The sequence below is a fragment of the Lissotriton helveticus genome, chromosome 2_1 (genome assembly GCF_964261635.1).
Source record: "Lissotriton helveticus chromosome 2_1, aLisHel1.1, whole genome shotgun sequence".
NCBI classification, from domain to species: Eukaryota; Metazoa; Chordata; class Amphibia; order Caudata; family Salamandridae; genus Lissotriton; species Lissotriton helveticus.
Window position 1 is genome coordinate 1,236,733,946 of NC_136059.1, and position 25,392 is coordinate 1,236,759,337.

General features: G+C 43.3%; 1 long non-coding RNA gene across 1 annotated transcript in view; it reads right to left on the reverse strand.

Annotated features, from left to right (window-relative positions):
- Positions 1-25,392, reverse strand: part of LOC144819704 (uncharacterized) — a 302,746-nt gene that overhangs the window by 4,125 nt on the left and 273,229 nt on the right. The window contains exons 2-5 of the long non-coding RNA XR_013607521.1: positions 9,349-9,451; positions 5,720-5,788; positions 3,872-3,913; positions 1,108-1,329 (exon numbers count right to left, since the gene is read on the reverse strand). This is a non-coding gene — a long non-coding RNA (uncharacterized LOC144819704). The remainder of the gene's footprint in view (positions 1-1,107; positions 1,330-3,871; positions 3,914-5,719; positions 5,789-9,348; positions 9,452-25,392) is intronic.

Consider the following 25,392-nt stretch of genomic DNA (forward strand, 5'->3'; position numbering starts at 1 on the left):
CTATGACGCCGCCCAAATAATTCATCCAAATAAACTGTGAAGGTACAACTTTCCAAGAGTAGTTAAATGTGAAAGGTTTTATTCATGTATATGTAAATATGCATGAGTAAATACTTAGTAAAAGTGCATTTGTGCATGTTAACTTTTTTTTTTCTTCACAATGAAAATATTTTTCCTCATAGAGAAACTGCTTCACACAAATACCACCAGTGTAGGGGAGTGCTGTTACCGTTTTCATCCTGTATAAGGATTTTCCCCATCCCACCTGGACAGTATATAAATCCATGTTACAGTGGATGTTGTTACCCCAATTTCTTTATCCACGTGTACTTTTAAATTGGTTTTCACCGTGATAGACTTTCAAGCATACATTTTTGCATTACAATAAAATAAACATGAATAGGAGCAGTGTAATACATGTGCCCGAAATACATGCATTTAAGTTTAAAAGTGCTTTTCAATATACATTATCCATTTACACAGCAGAGAGGGCCATTTTGGTGAGAGTTTGTTTTTCATTTGGATATACCTTAATTGTTTCTGCAGCTTTATTTAGTTATTACACACCTTTCTGAGTGGCGGGAAACACCCCAATTAGAAAACATTGTGGGAATATATTAAGGCACCTAGGGACCAATATTTATTTGTTGACTTATGGAAATATCAAATAGACATGGAAGCCTGAGGCATATTTTTATCTTGAAAAGTCTAAAATCTGATTCGTAAAGCTCAAAACTGCAAAAATGCAAACAGTAAGTACGTTTTCTAGTGTTGCACATTCTGGGGAAAAGGGTAGGCCTAAATCTAACACCCATGTTCGTCCTTGCTCTTGGGTCGAAAGCATGCTGGGACACCTCTCCCTTCTTTTATTTCTCATATTTTGATATTTTGCTCTCTTAACATCAATCAGACACTTACTATTTATCCAGTTTAGTGTTAATGTATGAATGAATGCATAAGTAATGGAGGTTGAATATGGAAATAGTGGCAGCTGAATTCCAAAGTCTAATAAATTATGCAGTATTTCTTAACAAAAAGCATAAATTAGGAAGTTGCATCAATTTCGCATACAAATATTATTTTGTTATCTGGTGTTTGTATCCATACCTTGGTTCTCCGTTAACCTGCAGCTGTTACGGTGGTAGCTGTAGTGGTGGTGGCAGTGGTCGGACTGGTTGTGGTTGAAGTAGTGGTGGTGGGAGTTGTGGTGGTTGGTGTTGTTGTTGGCGTAGTTGTCACTGTTGTAGGAGGTGTGGGAGTGATGTTCGGTTTACAAGGAGGAGGGCCAACTGGTTTTAAAGGTCCTTTTCCAGGTCCTCCAGGTCTTGGCTGTTAGAAAATGTTTTACATATACATATTATTGTACATATTATTTGCATAAACATAAAAGCAGTATTAACAATGAAAAAATAAGAAACAACACACAGAACTAGGATAACACATTAGGCGTGCAATTTTTTTTATATAGGGGATCATCTCTTACGTAACCACCATAAGGTACATTTATACAGTTCCAATGTTTTACAGTCATTGTATGTTTAATTCTGCTAAACAGTGCTAATTGCTTTCATACACTGCTAGATATAGTAATATATGCTTATATTTACAGACTGTGGCTTCTTCGTTTCCTACAGTATGCATCCTCGAGAAAGCTATTTGCTTTTTAAATTTATTTTCCAAATTCAGACTATAAACTTTTTAGAAATTGCTGCCAAATATATGAGGTGATAACTTAAGCGTGTAACTGTGTTGCATACTACAACTATTGGAGTGGACGGTGGACCTCCAGTTCTTTCTCTAATCTATATTTCTATTTGAATTGTCATGATCCTTAATCCATTGTAGAGTGTTGTGGTATTGCCATATCCCACCAACCAGTTCCCTGTTCTATCTATTCTTCAGGTGAGGGGACACTTCAGGAGAAGCAAAGCCTTTCTAAAGCATAACATAGAATTCCTCAGGTATTATCTCTGTGCTTCGAGGCGTAAAACTGCATGTTCCATACTTAAATTCTTACCGGAATGGAGTATGCTTAAGAATAAATTATAGAGCTGCCTTCTTTTGTAGCGTATCGTCAGAGCATCTTGACTTGAGAACTTTTAGCTCTCTGTGCCTCTCACACCTGATGCAATCAAAAGGCACAAGTGTAGTTTACATTCAAAAACATAATGAAGAGCTGAAATGCACCTGCTATATAATTTAGCATATACATTTGGCCCTGTGCATGCTCCAGCCTTTATATCAGGAAATGCAAATGTTTTTCACACTGCACCATTGTCTCCTAAATGAGAGAAAACCTGATTTAAGTTTTAAACTTGCATGAGATAAATCTTTCTTTAGCAGTTAAAATTGTGTAAAAGAAAAAACAACCTTGAGACTAGGACAGTGTCTCTTTAAAAAACGACTGAGAATACTACTCTGGGAAGACCGGTTGTGCAGCAACTGTAGAAACAGGGCAAAATTGCAAAACATTTGTCGGGTTGAACTAGTACATGTCTTTACTGATAATTAGCATCTACCCTGTTGCAAAAACATTTTGTCACTGTATTATGAAATCAGATCTCTGGAGGTGGTAATATGTTACAATTTGTTTTTGCATACATGGATTGCAGCAAAACTACAAAGACACAACACCGTAACAACATCAACAAAAACAAATTAATGTAGCATTTACACACCACAATTAAACAATGGAAATACAAGACAACCCAGAACAATGTCACAAGACATCCAGCAACACAATACACTAACATAAAAATTCACCAACCTAATAACTACCGTTACATTCCAGGAACACAACTGCACAACACAGCACAATCTCAATACAACACAATGATAAACCAAATCGAAACAAGAGAGCACTGTGCTGCACTTGTATTGTGTTTTGGGTAGTGTTGTATTAAATTGTTTTATGTTTTTTGGTTTGTGTTGAGATTTTGTTGTAGATGTGTGATTTTGGTTTTTGTCACTTTTGTATTGTGGTTTTGTTTGTATTATGTTGTGGTAGTGTGTTGAAATTGTAATGTGGTATGTTGTTGTTCTATTGTGTTCTCGAGTGTTGAGGTTTTGTGTAATTTTGTGGCATGTTGTTGTGCTGTATTTTGATGAATTGTTTGTGCTCTTTTTTACAGAAGTGCCTTTTATATTTGTCTGCAGTATTGTGTTGTTGTCACTGCCATGCTTCGTTCTGTAGTGGTTGTAGTTTATGTTGTACTCTATTGTGATCCTTTGAGCTTATGCTCATTTGTGGGTTTACTTGCTGTAGTGTGTGATCTTGTGTTGCACGTCTTTGTGTTAGATTGTGCTGTGTTTCTGTGTTATTCTTTTGGAGTGTTGTTGTTACATATTACATTTTGTTTTGTTGTGCTGGTGTTGTGCTGTGCTGGTTCAGGTGCAGATGGGGTCTCGTTATATGTTATTGTCATGGTGTATTTTGTTGTTACTGTGTTGTTATTAAGTTGCTATGCTACATTTTGTTGTGGTCTTTATGTGTGTTTTGCCAAGTCTTAATGTGAAGTTTTGTTGTAATATTGTGTTGGTGTATTAAGGTACTACTTTACAGACTTTAGCAATTGTTAGCTCCCAGCCAAAACGAGGGTAATTCATTAATGTTCAGGTACAAAAACAGTCATTCACCACTACCAAAGGTGGTAATATACCACCACTACAGCACTTATTTATTTTTGTCCACTTGCAGGGTGATTTGTCCTGGTATGTTGTGTACTCTCTGGTGAAGTATTATAATTTAAAACATTAACCAAACTGGTCATCACATTTGTCATAATCAACATTTCGGAAACCTTGCATCTTCTTTGTACATGTTAGTCTTGCATTATAAAGTGCTTGTTTTTGAAAATTTAATTGCACTTACTGGTGGAGGAGGGCCTCTTCCTGGTCTATGTGGCTGGGAAGCCTAGAATGCCATCCGAGATCACAAAGAACACAAACGAAAAGATAAGAGCAGGTAAAAATTAGAATCGCGCCGCTGTGTTTCAAGGTAAGTTGTGTTATGATGTGATCATCCAAATTAAGTTTAGAGCAAAAGTTGCCATTTTGGTTTACATTAGTCTCCGTACTTATTTGTATTTATTTTCAAAACAAGCTGTTACATAGATTTTCACATTCTGTTCAATGACGAACAAAGTAAGAGATCATAGTAGAATTTAAGAGGATTTCTGAGTTCTTGAAACCCATTGCCTCACTCAACTTCGTTTCTCTGCAATTCACTTGCTTAGATTAAAAACAGGGCTTGCAGAATCGTAAATACCAAACGTTGCCTTTCTCCACATTTTATTTTTTATCATATAACATTGTTTAATTGATTTGGAGCAAAAGCCTCACCTGACCTATCTCTAAGTAGACCATTTGTGAATTTATTTTGCAGTCACAGTCCCAGAGAGAAGTCGGACAATCTCTCAAAACAAACCAGCCCGGTGACTAATGACCTCTTTTTCTGACTTTGATTCCAGAAGCAGGGTATTTGCAACTACCAGGGTCTTTCCTCTCTTTCTATCAATGTTTTAATTGTAGGAGTACATATCATAGCCAGCCTTGTTCCATGTATTTTGGGGCCAGTAACTTTTAGAAATACATTCAAATGTGGCAGCTTATGGAGGTTTCACATAGTTTAACCATTTTGGAGGATTTTGTAATGCAAGTGCAGATGTACTGGACACAGCAAGAAAGTTATCAATACTCAAAATTGCTTTGTAATGTAGCTGATTCCCTAAAGTTTAGATTCATGTCACACATTTTTTTCAGTTGAAATAAGCTCTGGCCCTGTTGATGTGATTGTTTGCAAAACAAATGCTACAGCACACTGTGTGCTGCTGACTGTCATGTGTCTGGATTAATAATGGGGATTAATGGTAGAGCTCGCTATAACCCATGAGAAAGTAACAGAGCAAATATTCCACAAGTGAATTTTCCATATTTCTGTAATTTCTAAAAATTATTTGTGCTACATATGAAACTCTTGCAAAAGGAACAATTGATGGACAGAATGCTGCATAATGTCAAACATTCACCCCAGTACAGAGATCTGGGTCTAAATCCAATGTTGTTTTGCTCCCGATGCCATGCCAGTTCAGACCCATATGCAAATCAGTCTTGACCCTGGTCACCATGAGAACTGTCCAGCCCGAACTGCCAGGCCAGGTCCTCCTTGGACTGGAAACAAGCATCCTGGAACTGGTTTTGGGGCCTCACCCCTCGTCAGCCAGGCTAGCTTGATTCCAGAGGCATAGAGCACCCGGGACCCACATCTGGGCATACCCGTCCCACTCAGGGTGACATTTCAAAAAGAACAATTGATGGACAGAATGCTGCACAATCTCAAACCTTCACCGCAGTGCAGAGATCTGGGCCTAAATCATCATTTCTTTGCTCCCCGTGCCATTTTACAAATGAAACTCTCAGCACACGTGAAACAATTATGCCAGTTTGCTCGTGATATTCTCGCACTGCAAAGTGCAGCTGGTAATATTTTCAGTTTCTATTTTTGAGTGCATAAAAGATATAGGCACATTTGCACACGAATGCAATTCCCTTCTGTGAATTAAATTATGCCTTATTTCCTACTCACACTAACGAAAAAATCTTATCTATTCAAGGCCATTGCTAATAGTATAAAAGTACTTATCTGTTTTGTTAATTCTCATATAAAAGTATATGATGATACAAACACATACTGCAGATAAATTGGGTTTCAATTACTTACCACCATACAAACAGCCAGTGCCAGTATACATGACACCACAAGGAAAGTCTTCATTGTTTCAAGTTATCCCTGGAATCAAAAACAGACATGCATGATAGGGTCCCCAACAAGAGTTCGACACCTTCTGAACTAATTAATAACAGGGAATGCTCCCGCATTTAGTGGTGTCTTTATTTGGTCATGGCAGATGGTCTTAAACAATGCCTAACAAAACCTTTAAAATATTTTTAAACAGTAATTTAATCAATAAAAAAGAATACAGGGGCATATTATCAAGGGGGGTTATCTCCGCTTTTTGGCTTTAAAAGTCAAGAAAGCGGAGATAAAATTATCTCCCTATTACCTAGCTGTCGCTAACACCAGTCAGTGGAATTTATCACTAATGACATGCAAAGTGGGCGTGCCAAGATGTTAGCGACTGGAAACAGTCGGTAACATCGCTATCTCCTATTACCAACTTTTGGAGATATTCGCGCTAAGCGCGAATATCTCCAAAAGCTAACACCTGCCCCAGAACAGTTCTTAGCCATGTTATCCAATGGTAGGTGGATAACATGGCTAAGAGCATTAGCTCGGTAATGCATGAATATCGCTGACTTTTCAGCGATATTCATGCATTTCAGCCGATTTTTTTCGCTTAGGAGATAAACCTTGATAATAGCAAGGTTCCTAAGCGATAAAAATCGCCGCAGCTCGGCGATAAAAATATTGGCGCTAAGCCAACATAGCGATAATTATCGCTAGTTGTTGGTAATATGCCACACAATCTCTATGGAAAAAATAACTCCAAATGCAAAGCATAACATTTATAATAACAAAGAAAGCACAATTCAAGATGTATAAATTGTAATCTTTTACTTTATTAACTTCATAAAGATTGCAGTTCAATAGATTTGATTATGATTGGAATGTGTGATGCACAGGCTTGATAAAAATCTCAGCAATAAACAATGTACCCACAGAGTTATTGTATGAAATCCTCTCTGAGATTAGTAAATCCACTATTTGGACTCCGAAGTAACAATCTAATTGTACCTTTAATTTAATAAATAGTGCTTGGTGTCAACGACTAATGTTAGGCGTTATGCACTTTTGCTGGTTTGCTTGAAACACACAATTTTAAATATGGTGTTTGAGTATTAATTAATTTATTTTTTAAACATGGGAAATAGAAAGTAGTACATTTACTCATTCAGACTGGGTTAATGAGGTGCATCACATCTCCTGTCCAGGTGTTAAGTGCCCTTTTGTAGCCATCGGTCCTCTGACAGTCTCGAAGGAATATCTGGATAAAAGCAGGGGATGTGGGGGATGGATCTGCGAAGGTTTAACCTGCCTCTGCCAGGTTCTGTTACTTCATTCGATTAGCTTTCATATTCAGGATTGTTGACATTATTTCTGGTTGCCATGCTAGACCAGATACAAGACCATCTGCAATGCTTACTTCTACCTCTCTCTCTCTCACCCTCGCCTTCCCTGCCCTCTGTTTTTCCTTACCTCCACCAACCTGCCATTCTTCTTGTATTCGTCCCATGCTTTTTACCACTCTTGTTGGCTTTAACTTTAATTCTTATTACCTACATCCTCTGCTTTACCAAATAGACAGCTCAGCTATGTTCAATGCCTTCTAAATGTGAATTCTGACACTTCTTCCCCCACTCTGTTTCTATGTCGCCAGGACCTCAGGCTCAAGAGATTGTTTCACTGTAAAGTGCCCTACCTCCCTCAAAGTACAGTGGTGCTGTTGAGAAATGTAAAACCAATAAATACATGAATAAAAAAATATGTGTCATATCCTGCCGAAGTAATACCAGTAGGGAGTGGATTGTATATGAAGTAGATTGTACTTAATAAGATGAAATTCAATTAGAGATGGAGAGCAGTAAGTATATCTTTCTCTATGTGGAAATTCTGCCCTTTTGCTTGCAATAGCCTGGGAGAATATTATTGCCACAGTTGATCCAAGCAAAGCATAAAAGAGCTCAGACTATATAGAAATGATGTGTAGGGACTGTAAAAACTTTTTAGCAGTAGTGGTAGAGACATGCACCAGAGGTAAAATATCCATTCAAACTACCTTTTGTAGCCGATAGGAAAAAAGAAACTAACATAAAAGATGAGAAGGAATAGTCCACCCGCTGTGCTTAGAGGGAACCCTGCTTTGCCTCTCATAGGAAAAATCTTTAAGGACTTCCAACTTGTGACCCGAATTCCAGCTCCAGGAACTTGTTCCAAATTGCTGGAAAATAGTGTTCTGATTTATAATAAGTCACATGGGTCTGCTGTGCATAGCTCTGTGCCTACTGAGGAACTTGCCTACTGCATCAGAGTGCTTGGGGTGAGATAGCCATGCCACAGAGAGCCCTCCTGACCAAATGGAAGGAGAGATAGGCAACTAGTCTCTCACTAGTAGGACTTTGGATAAAACATTAGATGTGTGTGAACTCTTAATCTGCTGTAGACTACAGAAATCGACTGCTTCTAAATGTAGAAGAAGTTGAAACAGTACTAATAGAAGGCACCAGCTACCGAATTGAAGGTATTCCAGTTAACTGTACTATTAGCAGGACCGTTTGGACTTATTTCCCATGGAGGGAATCTCGTTTACAACTTTATCTCAGAGTTGACTTCACTATGTGTGATTAGTTCAGAAGATTCTTTAAAAGTTATTTTTCTGGAAAATCTTAAGTTATCGGACATTTTATCTTTTCATCAGACAAAAGTTCCATATTCGTGGGAACTGGATGATCATGGCGCACAAGGAGTATTCATTTGGGCACACATACTTCTCAGTGGTCCTTACACATGGCACTAAACACACCACTGAGGTGGGAGATGGTCCTGGTGCCAGCTACAGCAATGGAGACATGGGCAGTTTTACTTGCCCCTTGCATCATTTTTGCACCGCTGTTGCATCACTTTTTGTGACGCAGCGGCAGCAAAAATTGTGGCCCCTTTATAACGCATCTAGGGAGATGCTTCACATTGTAAAGCCGTGCGTCACATTATACCTGCGTCAGATATAATGTATGCAGAGTGGACGTTTCCACGGAGGAAAGGCTCATAAAAGTGGAAATCTACAAGATTTCACTGTGCCACTTCTAGGACGCCACTGTGTCAAAACCTTATTCCTGCTCGAAGCAGGCGTAAGGAGTGACGCAGCAGAATGAGGATAGGCCTCAAAATGCATTGCTGGAGTTACGTCGTGCTTGAGACACGAGTCCAGCAATGTGTGACTTTTGCGCCAAGTGATGCGTCAGAATTTCTGACCAGCTGTCATTCCTTGTGCCATGTTGCGTCGTATTGTAAATACGGCGCATCGGTAGCACAAGGGTTTCTCAGGGTGGAGCAAGGAAAGTGAGGCATCTCTACAGATGCGTCACTTCCTTGAAAATCTGCCCGAGTGCAAGAGGTTCCCATCTTCATGGGGATTCGGCATTTTGACCTCTGTCCTGGAGGGTGATTTCTGCCTTGTCCTGCATTGAAACTCAGGCAGCCATCGTCTGGAGACAGGATTCTTTCTGCAATCCATTCCTCTCTGGATGGCGCCACCATACTGGGACCTTCGAATCTGAACCCCACTGCCAGAACAAAACAACCTTCAACAATATAAAAGAGATGTGGCCTACCTGGTTGCGTTCACCACAAGCAAACCGTCCTTCTGTCTGTGCCGACTGTCGATTTGATAGTTGAAGGAACAATTTCTGAAATATATACTTTTCTTCAAAGTGCCTAAATTCGAAAGGATTACAACAAATTGTTCTGACTCAGTTACAATGGGTGTTATATAATCCACTTTAAACATTGCGGTTGTGTAGAGCTTGATTTACTCACACGGAACCGAGGAGGGGCGACATTTTAATCTCAACTGTAGCACAGAGTAGGTGTAGAAAATGTTATTTTAAGACACTGGTCTTAGTTGTGTAATCACGTCTGAGCGGTTTTTAAAATAGCCATATACTTGCTCCACACTGCCGCATTTTTTCAGTTCCCACAAAAATATCAGATTTATTATCTTCAAAATATTTTCTGTCACTCAAATAATTAAATCTTAAATTAATAAATACAAGTTATCAGTTTGCTTCTTGTAAAGAACGTGTGTTTTTCAATCGTGCTATAATTTATGTGTAAATGGCCACGAAATTTGATTTCCATATAATGTTTACCATGGCTTTCCAGACATATTGCTATCATGTCTTGGTTGAAATAATTTCACACAAATCAGAATGGATATACTAATATTCCTACCTAAAAAGGCCAATAACGGCAATATTTCTTTTATCAACTTTATGAAAGATCACTCATATATTTTTTTGAGTACTTATGTTTATTGATATTTCTCTTTAACATGCTTTATTTTGTGCATTGTGCTCAATGCCTGACGTTTCTGCAATGATTTTCGCAGGGCTGAGATAACTTAATTGATCTAAATAGGAATTGGGTGGACTTTGGCACGCTTCTTTTGTAGTGAATCGCAAATTATGCCCTTATCGTCTAAAAGTAGGGCATGGGATATGGCACAAATAAATCGATAAAAATACAATACATGTATTGTAAGTCATTTGGTTCTCTAAAAAGCATGGGTTGCAATTAAAGCATTCATTTGGAAAATCAAAGTTATATGATGGTTCTATCCACTTCTACTCATATTTTTATTTCATGAAAAATGTTACTCAAGCAGTCTCCCTTAATTCTACAAAATTACAAGAAATTCCCCCATGGTTCATGTCTCCGTCCAGACACCAGTTTCAAGCTGCCTCTGAGGAATATTACGACTTGAGGCTCAGTGAGATAGAATGGCTACCTAGGTTAATGCACCTGCTCTGTAGCCTGATGGGCACAGATTCGAATTCTGGTAAAATAACGCTGACATGAGTGTCAGTGTGCTGGGTGACAAGAGTGATACCGCTCTGGTGTAACCAGTAGATCACAGGTTCAGGTAAAGTTAGAATGTGCCCGGCACCTACAGACATGTGCACTACACAACTGTTTGAAATGGGGTTTCCTTTTGGCTAGGGTATGCCCCTAAGCCAGGCGGAACCCATCACTCTAGTCAGGGCAAGTCAGATACACTCAACGATAACCTGTGCTCACCCTCTGGAGGCTTGGCAATGTGTAACAATTGTGCAACACACACACACACACAGTAACATAATGAAAATACCACAAAAAGACTCCACACAGGTATCGAAAAATAAGAAATTATTTATCTGAATATTTTAAGACCAAAACAACGAAAATGTAATAAGTGGTTCATGAGATATCAACTTTCAATGAATAGATACAAAATATTGCTATTCAAGATATGAACATTACACGCAATAAGGTCATACGTTAGAAATGCAATCAGTAATTTTCAAGGTATGCACTCTTTGAACATAAGGCACAGAAATGACTGTGCTCCTATTAGATCCATCACGGTATACCATTCACTGCACCAGGTGAACACAGGACTCAGACGTACCTGTGCATCTATTAGGGTTGGTGCAATAACTCTGGGGAATTCCAACGATCCATGGTGGGAATTGAGTGTAGGATTTCAGTGACTATGGAGCGGTGGGGGAAACAATGCTCTTTACGTTCTCTGTGAGTGTCTGCTTGCTACTAAAGGTGACTCTCAGGGTAAGTGCAAGGGTCGCCGCTGATGAGGCACAGGGCAGCTGCAGTACCTTTCACTGTGCTGCACTGTAGTGCCTCGAGTAGGAAAGAGAGGATTTCCTCGCGGGGACCCATGCAGACTGGATCTCCTCTTCTTGGCCCTTCGGCTTCCATGGCCTTGCGGACCTCAGCGAGGCCCAGTACTCCTGGAGAGAAGGGCGATGCAGCTTTCCGCACCAGAGACAGGCTGCAAATCACAAAGAGTTCCAGGGCACAGCGAAATAACCCTTTCCTAAAAGTGGCATTTCTTAAATAGTAATGTGAAATCCAACTTCACCAGCAAGTAGGATTTATCACTACATTTCTAAGCATACCAAACATAGCAATGCCTTTACTTTCCGATCAGGAATTACAACAAAAACAATATAAGTGAATTCCCAATGCTAGCCTATGAGAAGAGTAGGCCTCACAGCAGATAAGAAATTGTTATGTTATCGTCCTCAGGATCGGTTTGTTGAATAGTACGCCCACCTCTAGATCGAATCAACGCCTGAATAGCCGTTACGGCACAGAGCATTGAGAGGATCAAGCGAGGGGAAAAAAGAAGGAACAGATCAGGGAAGGAAAGGAAGGGGACAGCAGGGAGAGAGATCTGTAAGACATAAACAGAGCATATGTATAAGATTCTGTTTGCACCAGAAATAACATCACATTTACAACCACCGTATGGGAGATATACCTGGAAAGGAAAATATAACTCTTGTAGATGTGCAGAGGTATCTGGCAGCTTAGAATTGTTGCGGTGTAACTGGAGCAAATACAAAAAACATAGGACAGGTATGATACAAATGTCTAATCCTTCCTGAGGCTCGCTATACCATGTCACATAGAGATGAGAACCTACCTATGTATCCCTCTATATATACATCACAGGGAATGAGTGTAACCATACACCTTCAGAATCCCTGTTAAATAGAAGGTTAAATACAATAATTAACACCTGAATCACAATGTTGCATGCACACTGCCACCTCTTAATATCGCATTTAGTTCAAAGGAAAACAAACACTGGAATCCGCTGGACTCTAGTTAACTCAGATAATGCTCCTTATCTGGTTTCAGTTCATGATCCAAAAGTGTATATCCACAAAGAAACCACACGGGGTCATGCGATCCCCATACACCAGTAACCTAACGCAAGAACCACTCCGTTGGCCGAAAATACCAACCGGGCCAATCCACTGGAAATAAGTCACAACACAAAGTCACGGTAACCTTCGTTACCGAGCAGCTCACGAAACACAAGACTCAAGATACACAGCGATCCCGCTGCGAAGCACTGTGGTGCGAGGCACCCTTACCCCACCAGGCACTACGAACACTGAATCAGCTCAGTCCAAAACTCTGGAGGAATTCCCGACACTTGCCTCAGCCGCCGCCTTCCTTTAATGTCTTCCCGTGTAATCGCGGTGACCGCAAAGGATCACGGGAACGGTAGTTTCCGCCCAAAGCGTGCCGGGAATCGCAGTTCGTTCCAATTGCGATCATGACAGAAATAGGCAGTTTGTCATTACGAGGCCATGCAAAACATAAAGGTACATGTCCTGCCTTTTACTTACACAGCACCCTGCCCATAGGGCTACCTAAGGCCTACATTAGGGGTGATCTATGTTTAATATAAGGGGAGTTTAAGGCTTGGCAAGTAGTTTAAATTGCCAAGTCAAAGTGGCAGTAAACTGCACACACAGGCCTTGCAGTGGCGTGTCTGAGAAAGGTTTGAAAGGCGACTTCTGTGAGTGGTACTAGCAGTGATGCAAAGCCACTGGTAGAATTTAATTTATAGGCCCTGAGTATGAGGTATACCACTTTACAAGGGTCTTACAAGTAAATAAAATATGCCAAAAAGGTGTAACCCAATTATACAATATCTTGGGAGGGGACTACATGCATGTTAGCACTGGTCAGCAGTGGTAAAGTGCCCAAAGTCCTAAAGCTAACAAAAGGATGAAGGAAGGCAAAATGATTTGAGATAACCCTGCAAAAAGGACCAGGTACAACAAAAACTGAAGACATTCACTTGTTCTTTTAATCTTTTGTTTTCTGAGATGTGTCCAGGATTTTCAGGCTTGTAAATAGTTGTCAAAAACTTGTCAGACACCTGTCCTTTGAACTAAGGAATTTTTTGGGGATACTTTATTTATGTTTTTTTCCTTCATACCAAATGTTACAATTTAGGTCCATATTTATACATAGCAGCTAGAGCTTTTTACAATGTTTTCTTCCCTCAGTCCGCAACTAAAGAAATGATAAAGCAGTTGTTCGCTGATTACAAACAGTGACCTATACTTAATAAGAGTGCACCACAGTTTGATCTATTCCTTGTCCCGATGATGGGTCCTGTTCAGTTTGTGAACTTACCGATGTTTGTGCTAATAAATAGAATCTAAAGGGTTGCCATATGTCAAGTGGTCTGGATGCTGGGGGTTGCAGCTGGGCATATAATTCATTATTAGTGTTACAGTATGTCATGCTGAACATCCAGCATTTCAGTTTCGGTGGGTATTTACTTCCCCAGTCTATTGCAACTTCTCTCTTGGCTAGTAACAGTGCTAATGCTGAGAATCGCCTGAAGGATTTGGGGAGATCCTTAACGTATCCCAGAAATGCCATTAGGGGTGTAGGGGAGATGGGTAAGCCGGTCATATGTGAGAGTTCTTCGAAAACCCGCTTCCAAAATTGGGCCACCTTGTCACATGTCCATGCCATATGTGCGAAATCTGCCATCGGGATGCTGCACCGTGGGCATATGTGTGGTTGAGAGGGGTCCATGCGGTGAACCCTGGCTGGGGTAATATACGCCCGCCGCAAATATTTGAAGTGTAATATCTTATATTTGTGGTTGAATGAGACTGCGCGTTTGTTTGCAACAGAAGCGCCATTGAGTGTCCATGAGGGGCTGAGCCAGATCCTGTTCCCATGCTTGCCTTACCCCCTCATCCCTGGCCGGGAGCAGTGCAATAGTGGCCTTATACATTTAAGACATTAGGGGCCAGATGTACGACCGTTTTTGCATGCGCAAACAGGTTTGCGAACCTGTTTGTGCATGCAAAAACCAATAGGTGTATGTACCATACCAAATAGTGAGTCGCAATTTATTTGTGACTCGCTATTTTGGAATTGCAAGTCGCTATTAGAAAGGGGCGTTCCCTTCCTAATAGTGAGCGCAACCCCATGAACAAAAGTTTTGCGACAGCAATTGCGGTTGCAAAACACTCGCAAAGTATCACCCTCTTCAAGAGGGTGGTAATGGGGTCGCAAAAGGAAAGGGGTCCCCAGGAGACCCTTCCCATTTCCAAATGCCAGGGAAAATATTTTTCAAGGGCAGGCTGTGGTCCCAGGGACCATTTCCTGCCCTTAAAAAATTAAACAAAAACGTTTCATTTAAAAAAAAAAAAATGTATCCCGTTTTCCTTAAAGGAAAACTGCTTTATTTAAAAGCAGTCCCAGATATGATGGTCTGCTGAGCTCAGCAGGCCACCATACCTGGGAGGACCTACCATTCTCAATGGGGTCTCAAATTGCGAGAACTCAGTAATATTCATGAGCCTCTCAATTTGCGACCCCATTGGGAATCGCTAACAGTGTGTTACACACTGTTGTACATACAAAATACCGCCTCGCAAATTGCGAGTCGCAAAAGACTCACAATTTTTGAGGCGTTATTTTGGTCATCGTACATCTGGCCCTAGGTGTTCCCCACTGCTATCCTTGATGAGGAGGGTCAATGGTGGAAAATCTGGAGGTTCTATGGGATAATTGGGAATCTGCGACCTTAGTGCTCTTTGCAGCTGGGATAATATGAACTGATCCATAAATGTGGCCTCCTTGAATCGGACGTCTTCGCTACGGGAATAAACATGGTTATTGGGAAATAAATCTCTGAATGTTGCCAGTTCAAATTTGTTTAGGGTGCGATGCATGGTCGCCTCCTGTGTAATGGGGATTCATAGGTTCCACGCTAGTGGAAGTGATGAGGAGTACGGTAGTGGTACCCCTGTTGTCCGGGTCAGCTGTTTCCTGGCCCAACAGGTTGTAGATAGCGTTTGCAGGTCCTGTGGGTCGCGGGCCAGGCCATCCGTCAGCTGTCCCAACAGGGGGGTTGGATGAGAGAGATCAGATTCTTGCCAGAGTTAAGGGAACCGGGAGTTGGAGTGAAACCATTGCAGATGGAAACTATATTGTGCTACTAAGTAATAAACTCGAACGTTCGGGATCCCAAACCCCCCTTGTTCATACAATAATGTCAAGGCGTCCCAAATGACCCTGGGTCATTTGCCCCCCCATACCAGCCGAATTAGTGGGAAGCGAAGCGTGGCAAAGAAGCTCTTGTATAATAGTATTAGTATGTTCTGGAAGAAGTATAAGAACTGCGGGAGAACAACCATTTTAACCAGGGCAATTCTCCCTGCCATCGACAAGGGTAGTTTCAGCCAGCTCCCTATTTTATAATTTAGTTGCTCCATAGCCGGGCCGTAATTAAGCGGGAGGATCTGTGATGGATCTTTATGAAAATGGATGCCTAAGTATTTGACTGAGTCATCACACCTTATTAGTGGGTATTCCGTACCCCGATTACTGTAGGCCCCGGTTAGAGGGAAAACCTCGGACTTACCCCAATTAATGTGCAGATCCGACAGCGCACTGTAATGAGTGACCTCTCGGAGAATCTGTTCTAGATTTTCATCTGGGTGTCTCACATATAGAATGATGTCATCCGTATATATTGTAATCAATAAGGGGCCCATCTTAAACTGTATACCCCGGTGGGAGTGGTTCTTTTGGAGGTGGCGTATGAGGGGGTCCATCGCAATTATGAACAGCAATGGGGAGATGGGGCACCCCTGACGGGTTCCCCTCAATGGCGTGAAGGGGGCCTTAAAGGAGTCATTGAGCCACACATGGGGCGAAGGGTGTGTATATAGTAGTGCTATCACTGATATGAACCCGGGTGTCAGCCCCAAGCGTACCAAGGTGGCAGTGAGAAAGGGCCATTCCAATGAATCAAAGGCTTTTTTGGCATCCAAAAGGGTTGCCGCCGCTAGGAGCGAGGGGTTAATCCTATTAAGGGTAGTGAACAGCGTTTGAATGTTCAGTGCAGTAGACCTGTGCGGAATGAAGTCTGCCTGGGCAGGTGATATCATTGGATCTATTATCAGATAGCCTGTTGGCCAGCAATTCTGCTAAGATTTTATAGTCAATGTTAAGTAGCGAGAGGAGTCTATAGGAACCACACTGTTGTGGGTCCATGCCTGGTTTGGGGAGGAGTGTGATGACTGCCTCAAGCAGTCTCTGTGGAAGTTCGCCTACTTCTATGGCTTCCTGGTATACGTCAAGGAGATGCGGGTCAATGTGTTCTTGAATACTAAAAACAGCCCGGGAACCCATCAAGGTCCTGCACTTTCGAGCCATTCATGTCTTCCATTGCTTGGGTCACTTCGTCTACTGTGAAGAGTTCAGCGAGAAAGTCCCTGAGCATATCTTCCAGCCAGACCATGGCTATCTCATCTAAATATTTATTGGTGACCAATGAGCCCGGGGTGACCTTGTTGTGTATAGGTCCTGGAAATATGAAAGTACCTTCTTACTGATACCCTTGCAATCCGTTATCAGCTTCCCGTCATCACCTTACAAACTTGTAATGAACGTCGGCCACGGTTGGGGTGTATAAGCCTTGCTAGTGTACGCCCTGGTCGCTCGCCCTCCCCGTATCGTCTAGCTATAGAATGTTTCCCCAAGAAATGTGTTTCCCGTTCTTCCCCCTCTTGAAAATCGAACATCAACGCCACCTTCTTCCTTATACCAGAGGCAGTCCGGGACGCCTCACGGTCCGCATCCATTGTCGCCAGCTAGGCCTCAAATCCCGCCAGTGTATGCCAAAGTCCCTTAATATACCAGCACTCTTGGAGATGCATACCCCCCTTATGTAAGATTTGAACGCCTCCCATAGTGTGGCCTTGGTCTAAACTGTGTCTACAATTATTTAGACGTATTCCTCCACTGCTAGATGTAATTCCGCCTCGAAGGCCGAGTCTCAGAGGGCCATCTCGGGGAACCTCCACTGTCCCATCCTGTCTCTCGACCCCGGGACCCACAACCCCAGCACTACTGGGACATGATCTGAGAGAGTATGTGGAAGGTGGATAATTGTGTTCGACCACGCTGTGACGCTCGGGGTGAGAAACCAATAATCCAAGCGGGTCCATGTGTTATGAGGGGCTGAATAGTGAGTATAAGCGGATTTGTCTAGATTCATGTGGCGGAACGCATCTGGCAGTCGGTATGCAACTATCAAATTGGTTAGTGTTGACTGGCCCTGGGTTTCGTATCTGGCGTTGCAGCCATGCTGTCTAACCTAGGGTTCAATAAAATGTTGAAGGAGCCCCCTTTGGATATGTGGCCAGTGGATGTATGACGTTACAACGCATACTTTTACAACGCCTACCTTTACAACGCGGTTTTTACCACGCATACCATTACAACGCATAGCGCTTTGGGGTGCTGGATAGTGAATAGTTTAATTTACTATTCCAACTCCAGTCCCCGTGGATAGTAGGGAAGGTTAATGGATAGTAAATTAACCTATTCCCTATCCTAGAGCGCCCCCCAGCGCAATGCGTTGTAATAGTTTGCGTTGTAAAAGTTGCGTTGTAATGGTAGGTCGTTGTAAAAGTTTCGTTGTAAAGGTTGTATCCCGTGGCCAGTCCCCATTCCATCTATGCGGGAGTGGAGTTCCACAAAGAAGCCCAGATTGTCCGTATTGGGTGCATAAACTTTAACCAAAAGGATAGTATTCCCAAGGAGCCAGCCATTCACCAGTAAGTACCTACCAGCATGAACTGTGTATACCTCTACTGTTTTAAATGGTAATTACTAATGTATGAGTACCAAAACCCCCCTTGCATATGTGCTATAACCAGCTAAATGTCGGTTTGAACCCCAACTGGTGGCAAAGCCAGGAGACACGTGCGGCGGTAGATGTATCTCCTGGAGGAATGCAATATCTACTTGGTGGCACTGTAAATAGTGTAGGACCTGCTTGGTCCAGCGCAACAAAGCGGGTGTCCAGGGCCTTGAAACCAGCCCTAAGTTCAGTCATGAGTACCTCATTGCCTTGTAGGGAGAGCTGGGGTGGTGCGTCTGCATCTCCAATCTCTGCCATGGTATTGCCTGTTGCTGTCCCACCTCCTACCTTTTCGAAGGTTAATTTTCTTTGCCTTGGGTCCCCTTTTCCCATGTTTGATGGGAGCACGGTATACCACATGAACTGTACTGATGCTGTTGCGCAAGGCCAGTTATGCTCAGTTGATCTGTGTTTTTATCTCTCGAGTGGCAAGTGCGGCGTAGTGGAGTCAGTCCCCCGGTTCTCTGCGCCAATATGGGGTCACAACCAGTGGTAGTGCCGTGTGTGTCCCTATGATGCACTCCGCATGCTGCTGCTGCTGTGTACTGCAAAAAACACAGTTGATGGACAGAATGTAGAACAATGTCATACATTCACCCCAGTACAAGGATCTGGGCCTAAATCCATCGTTTTTTTGCACTCCACACCACCCTGGGTTAGACACTGGCTATATGCAAATCAGCTCTGACCCTGTGCCTCATGGGAACAGTCCAGTCCGAACTACCAAGCCATGTCTTTCCCAGACCGGAATCAAGCATCCAAGGACCAGTTTCTGGCTATCAGCCTTCATCAGCCTGGATAGCTTGACTCCAGTGGTGTGGAGAGCCTGGGACTCACGTCTGAGCATACCCAGCCCACTCGGGGTGAAAATTGCAAAAAACACAGTTGATGGACAGAATGTAGAACAATGTCATACATTCACCCCAGTACAAGGATCTGGGCCTAAATCCATCGTTTTTTTGCACCCCACACCACCCTGGGTTAGACACTGGCTATATGCAAATCAGCTCTGACCCTGTGCCTCATGGGAACAGTCCAGTCCGAACTACCAAGCCATGTCTTTCCCAGACCGGAATCAAGCATCCAAGGACCGGTTTCTGGCTATCAGCCTTCATCAGCCTGGATAGCTTGACTCCAGTGGTGTGGAGAGCCTGGGACTCACGTCTGAGCATACCCAGCCCACTCGGGGTGAAAATTGCAAAAAACACAGTTGATGGACAGAATGTAGAACAATGTCATACATTCACCCCGGTACAAGGATCTGGGCCTAAATCCATCATTTTTTTGCACTCCACACCACCCTGGGTTAGACACTGGCTATATGCAAATCAGCTCTGACCCTGTGCCTCATGGGAACAGTCCAGTCCGAACTACCAAGCCATGTCTTTCCCAGACCGGAATCAAGCATCCAAGGACCGGTTTCTGGCTATCAGCCTTCATCAGCCTGGATAGCTTGACTCCAGTGGTGTGGAGAGCCTGGGACTCACGTCTGAGCATACCCAGCTTGATACCCAGCTTGATTCCGGTCTGGGAAAGACATGGCTTGGTAGTTCGGACTGAACTGTTCCCATGAGGCACAGGGTCAGAGCTGATTTGCATATAGCCAGTGTCTAACCCAGGGTGGTGTGGAGTGCAAAAAAACGATGGATTTAGGCCCAGATCCTTGTACTGGGGTGAATGTATGACATTGTTCTACATTCTGTCCATCAACTGTGTTTTTTGCAATTTTCACCCTGAGTGGGCTGGGTATGCTCAGACGTGAGTCCCAGGCTCTCCACACCACTGGAGTCAAGCTATCCAGGCTGATGAAGGCTGATAGCCAGAAACCGGTCCTTGGATGCTTGATTCCGGTCTGGGAAAGACATGGCTTGGTAGTTCGGACTGGACTGTTCCCATGAGGCACAGGGTCAGAGCTGATTTGCATATAGCCAGTGTCTAACCCAGGGTGGTGTGGAGTGCAAAGAAACGATGGATTTAGGCCCAGATCCTTGTACTGGGGTGAATGTATGACATTGTTCTACATTCTGTCCATCAACTGTGTTTTTTGCAATTTTCACCCCGAGTGGGCTGGGTATGCTCAGACGTGAGTCCCAGGCTCTCCACACCACTGGAGTCAAGCTATCCAGGCTGATGAAGGCTGATAGCCAGAAACCGGTCCTTGGATGCTTGATTCCGGTCTGGGAAAGACATGGCTTGGTAGTTCGGACTGGACTGTTCCCATGAGGCACAGGGTCAGAGCTGATTTGCATATAGCCAGTGTCTAACCCAGGGCGGTGTGGGGTGCAAAAAAACGATGGATTTAGGCCCAGATCCTTGTACTGGGGTGAATGTATGACATTGTTCTACATTCTGTCCATCAACTGTGTTTTTTGCAATTTTCACCCCGAGTGGGCTGGGTATGCTCAGACGTGAGTCCCAGGCTCTCCACACCACTGGAGTCAAGCTATCCAGGCTGATGAAGGCTGATAGCCAGAAACTGGTCCTTGGATGCTTGATTCCGGTCTGGGAAAGACATGGCTTGGTAGTTCGGACTGGACTGTTCCCATGAGGCACAGGGTCAGAGCTGATTTGCATATAGCCAGTGTCTAACCCAGGGTGGTGTGGAGTGCAAAAAAACGATGGATTTAGGCCCAGATCCTTGTACTGGGGTGAATGTATGACATTGTTCTACATTCTGTCCATCAACTGTGTTTTTTGCAATTTTCACCCCGAGTGGGCTGGGTATGCTCAGACGTGAGTCCCAGGCTCTCCACACCACTGGAGTCAAGCTATCCAGGCTGATGAAGGCTGATAGCCAGAAACTGGTCTTTGGATGCTTGATTCGGGTCTGGGAAAGACATGGCTTGGTAGTTCGGACTGGACTGTTCCCATGAGGCACAGGGTCAGAGCTGATTTGCATATAGCCAGTATCTAACCCAGGGTGGTGTGGAGTGCAAAAAAACGATGGATTTAGGCCCAGATCCTTGTACTGGGGTGAATGTATGACATTGTTCTACATTCTGTCCATCAACTGTGTTTTTTGCAATTTTCACCCCGAGTGGGCTGGGTATGCTCAGACGTGAGTCCCAGGCTCTCCACACCACTGGAGTGAAGCTATCCAGGCTGATGAAGGCTGATAGCCAGAAACCGGTCCTTGGATGTTTGATTCCGGTCTGGGAAAGACATGGCTTGGTAGTTCGGACTGGACTGTTCCCATGAGGCACAGGGTCAGAGCTGATTTGCATATAGCCAGTGTCTAACCCAGGGTGGTGTGGAGTGCAAGAAAACGATGGATTTATGCCCAGATCCTTGTACTGGGGTGAATGTATGACATTGTTCTACATTCTGTCCATCAACTGTGTTTTTTGCAATTTTCACCCCGAGTGGGCTGGGTATGCTCAGACGTGAGTCCCAGGCTCTCCACACCACTGGAGTCAAGCTATCCAGGCTGATGAAGGCTGATAGCCAGAAACCGGTCCTTGGATGCTTGATTCCGGTCTGGGAAAGACATGGCTTGGTAGTTCGGACTGGACTGTTCCCATGAGGCACAGGGTCAGAGCTGATTTGCATATAGCCAGTTTCTAACCCAGGGTGGTGTGGAGTGCAAAAAAACGATGGATTTAGGCCCAGATCCTTGTACTGGGGTGAATGTATGACATTGTTCTACATTCTGTCCATCAACTGTGTTTTTTGCAATTTTCACCCCGAGTGTGCTGGGTATGCTCAGACGTGAGTCCCAGGCTCTCCACACCACTGGAGTCAAGCTATCTAGGCTGATGAAGGCTGATAGCCAGAAACCGGTCCCTGGATGCTTGATTCCGGTCTGGGAAAGACATGGCTTGGTAGTTCGGACAGGACTGTTCCCATGAGTCACAGGGTCAGAGCTGATTTGCATATAGCCAGTGTCTAACCCAGGGTGGTGTGGAGTGCAAAAAAAGATGGATTTAGGACCAGATCCTTGTACTGGGGTGAATGTATGACATTGTTCTACATTCTGTCCATCAACTGTGTTTTTTGCTGCTGTGTACTGGGCACTTGTCTCTCCTGTGGCCTCAGCGCTATGGCTGCCCGGTAAGTGTGTAGAGGAGCCAGCTCGGATTAGGCCTCATGGTGTGCCTAGAGTCCACCATTATGCATCACATCCTGCAGCGTAGGCTGTGGTAATGATGCAGCCAGCATAGGGACGGGCGGAGGGGTTGGCCTATGCATGAAGAGGCAACCGCATTTGTCCGGCCGGGTGGCCAGTCCCTAGGCTCACCAGTGGACCCAGTCTCCATGGGGCTTCTGGGGGCACTGAGTTGGCCTACCTGCGGGATGTGTGACCATTCTCCTGGCTCCCCGCCCTCGCCCTGCACTGGTGTAGTCTCTTGTGCTGCCTCAGGATTCCACCCAACATTTTGTTCTCTGCTCATGGGGTGCCAGGGTCCCGGCTCCCGGCTCCCAGGGGACTGGGTCCCCGCACTCGAAGTCGGCAGTGCGAGACTCGAACCCCCAGCTCAGTCTTGCGCCCCTGGCCCTCCGTGAACTTCATTGTTGCCGCGACTCCCAGAGTCGGGGATCAGCCGGAAAGGGGTTGCTGGCCTCTAGGGTGTATCGGGAGCATATTTGTTCCGTCGCTCCCCTTCTTTATTGGTTGTAGCCGTCGGAATGGCCAGTTGCACCGGGGAGTTCGGCGTAGCTCTAAACTAAGCAGCCATATTGGTCCGTGCATCAGCCACGCCCCCCTTTGAACTAAGGCTTAATTGTTGTTAGGGCCAAATTACGAGTTTAGCAGTCTGTTAACTGCCGTGGATCACTGACATAATATCGAATACACAAATATAGAATTACCAAAATATCGAAGAAAACATATAGAATGCAAAAATATCGAATTTCTATCTACAAACAGGTAAGTACAAAAATATTGAATCAAAAATATAGTTTTAAAAAATATAGGGGTATATTATCAAGGGGTTTATCTCCGCTTTTTTGGCTTTAAAAGCCAAGAAAGCGGAGATAAAATTATCTCCCTATTACCAAGCTGTCGCTAACACCAGTTAGTGACAGCTAATAGGAGATAGCGACCATCTTGGGCCCCGCTTTGCATGTCAGTGATATTTATCACTAATGACATGCAAAGTGGGCGTGCCAAGATGTTAGCGACTGGAAACAGTCGCTAACATCGCTATCTCCTATTACCAACTTTTGGAGATATTCGCGCTAAGCGCGAATATCTCCAAAAGCTAACACCTGCCCTGAGCAGTTCTTAGCCATGTTATCCAATGGGAGGTGGATAACATGGCTAAGAGCATTTGCTCGATAATGCATGAATATCGCTGACTTATCAGCGATATTCATGCATTGCGGCCGTTTTTTATCGCATTTGCGATAAACCTTGCTAATAGCAAGGTTTACCTGCGATAAAAATCGCCGATGTGCGGCGATAATTTTTGTCTCTAAACAAGTTAGAGACAAAAATTATCGCTACTTGTTGGTAATATACCCCTCAGTTAGTCAAAATATTTGAATTTTTTTAAATATCTTAAAAGTAATTTAAAATTAATGAAATAATAAATATAACATTTACTATTACCACAGTGAGTGCAACAGTAGGGAAAGCGTTGGATAGCGTAGGGGTAAAATGTTCTATTCCCACTCCAGAGAGTGCAACAGTAGGGAAAGCGGTGAATAGCGTAGGGGTAAAAATTACTATTCCCACTACAGAGAGTGCAACAGTAGGGAAAGCGTTGGATAGCGTAAGGGTAAAAATTACTATTCCCACTCCAGAGAGTGCAACAGTAGGGAAGCGTTGGACAGCGTAGGGGTAAGAATTACTATTCGATATTAAATTACTTACCTTCAATTCGATATTTTTCACCACTATATTCTGTCCATTTGATATTTTGTCCATTCTATATTTTGACTTCGATATTTTGGTAATTCGATATTTTGAATTCGATATTTTGTCTTGTTACCAACTGCCGTACCAGCGGTCGTGGTCCAACTGCCGCAAGCTCAGAGGTCCAACTGCCATATTATGAGTTGGGCGGATTTCTATTGACCGTGGTTGAACCGCAGATACCACTAGCACACTGCAGACCGCCGGTTTCTCCGTTGGGGTAAAGCAGCTTCCATAGGTAGGTACAGAGGAGTTTCGCCGCCGTCCATATTGTATTATAATTTGGCTTTCTGACAAGCCGACCGCGGCGGTTGGATCTCCAGCTTCAAGTTGGCAGAAACGAAGTATTTGGGATGCGTACTCACCCTTTGTCTGTTCTTCCCATTAGAGTTTGACTTGGATCCCTTTTTTCTGGTCCCCCCTTCACAGCAACATCTTCACCCGAGGATTATGACCCTGTTTGCAGTGATATATAGGTGAGTTCTTTTGTGCCATATACCCATTGCCTGAACTGCTCACATATGGGCCAGACTCCAGCAATGGGTAGATGGTATTTTTTCACATGTATCATGCATATATGTGCATGCAACACATATGCAGTTGAAATGTTCACACAGGCATCGATACATATGGAAAACTAATCACCACAGCCGCAAAATCTCGGCAGCCACACCACAGGCACTATGGAAAAACCGTAATATGGCGGTCTGAAGATGGCCAGCAATGTGGTCTACTGGCAGCCGCGGGTGGCCTTTATTATAGAAGGAATCTAACTTCAGGAGACATCTTTGTGATACTCCTTATTTTGGTGATAATATATGTATACTCGTAAGTTTAAAATCATTGTAGAAAAACTCAATGGGTTTATATGCCTGCTACCATGATCTTTATATAACTGCAATTTTGGAACATAAAAGAATTAAGGCACAGCAAGTGGCAGTGGTTCACACAAGATCACACAATTTGTTCAAATGTGGGGGATTGCAGCTTTCATTATACATGCAAGCAACAGCTGGGGCTTTGTCTTCAGTCCTAGGGTGGGGTTGGCCTTACCTTTTACGGTATCATGGAAATTAAGATGTAGGCATGTTTGACTACATTTTTTAGCGGGACATGAAGAAGCACAATCATTTATCTGCAATTCATGGTACGAGACTATGGTTGGTAAGGAATAAAGTTATATTCAATCGGTGTGTTTCAATTAAAGATGCAATGTATTTTACATTGGTTTTTTTTTAAAAACCTTTATTTTTATTA